At 42.0% G+C, this 1326-nt stretch overlaps 1 non-coding gene across 1 annotated transcript; it reads left to right on the plus strand.

Moving 5' to 3' along the window:
- The first annotated feature begins 944 nt into the window (after positions 1-944).
- On the plus strand, positions 945-1052 carry LOC148545891 (small nucleolar RNA R71). The gene has a single exon (XR_015900284.1). It is a non-coding gene; the product is annotated as a small nucleolar RNA R71 (small nucleolar RNA).
- The last annotated feature ends 274 nt before the right edge of the window (positions 1053-1326 follow it).

Consider the following 1326-nt stretch of genomic DNA (forward strand, 5'->3'; position numbering starts at 1 on the left):
GAAGAGGAATATTCATCAGAGCTCATGAATGGCATAAGGAGGTTCAATGGAATCTCTATGGTCTCTAGATGAGTCTCAGATTCCTTTGGTTCCTCAGAGGGAAGCTCCTTATTGATCACTGGACGTCCCAGGAGGTCTTCCTCCTTGGGATTCACGTCCTCTCCTTCCCTTACAGGTTCGACCATGGTGCTTATGTCAATGGCCTTGCACTCTCCTTTTGGATTCTCTTCTGTATTGCTTGGGAGAGTACTAGGAGGGATTTCAATGATCCTTTTACTCAGCTGGCCCACTTGTGCTTCCAGATTTCTAATGGAAGACCTTGTTTCATTCATGAAACTCACTGTGACCTTGGATAGATTAGAGACTAAGTTTGCTAAATTAGATGAGTTCTGCTCAGAATTCTCTGTCTGTTGCTGAGTGGATGATGGAAAAGGCTTGCCATTGCTAAACCTGTTTCTTCCACCATTATTAAAGCCTTGTTGAGGCTTTTGATCCTTCCATGAGAAACTTGGATGATTTTTCCATGATGGATTATAGGTGTTTCCATAAGGTTCACCCATGTAATTTACCTCTGCTATTTCAGGGTTCTCAGGATCATAAGCTTCTTCTTCAGAAGATGCCTCTTGAGTACTGTTGGGTGCAGCTTGCATTCCATTCAGACTCTGAGAAATCATATTGACTTGCTGAGTTAATATTTTGTTTTGAGCCAATATGGCATTCAGAGTATCAATCTCAAGAACTCCCTTCTTCATAGGCGTCCCATTATTCACAGGATTCCTTTCAGAAGTGTACATGAACTGGTTATTTGCAACCATGTCAATGAGTTCTTGAGCTTCTGCAGGCGTTTTCTTTAGGTGAATGGATCCACCTGCAGAGGTATCCAATGACATCTTAGATAACTCAGACAGACCATCATAGAATATATCCAGGATGGTCCATTCTGAAAGCATGTCAGAAGGACACTTTTTGGTCAGTCCTTTGTATCTCTCCCAAGCTTCATAGAGGGATTTACCTTCTTTCTGTCTGAAGTTTTGAACATCCACTCTAAGCTTGCTCAGCTTTTGAGGAGGAAAGAACTTGGATAGGAAAGCCTTGACCAGCTTATCCCAAGAGTTCAGGCTGTCTTTAGGTTGAGAATCCAACCATATTCTAGCTCTGTCTTTTACAGCAAAAGGGAAAAGCATGAGCCTGTAGACTTCAGGATCTACTCCATTAGTCTTAACGGTATCACAGATCTGCAAGAATTCAGTTAAGAACTGAAAAGGATCTTCAGATGGAAGTCCATGAAACTTGCAGTTCTGCTGCATCAGAGAAACTAATTGAGGT

The sequence above is a fragment of the Arachis ipaensis genome, chromosome B9 (assembly GCF_059453495.1).
Source record: "Arachis ipaensis isolate K30076 ecotype BB chromosome B9, ASM5945349v1, whole genome shotgun sequence".
NCBI lineage: Eukaryota > Viridiplantae > Streptophyta > Magnoliopsida > Fabales > Fabaceae > Arachis > Arachis ipaensis.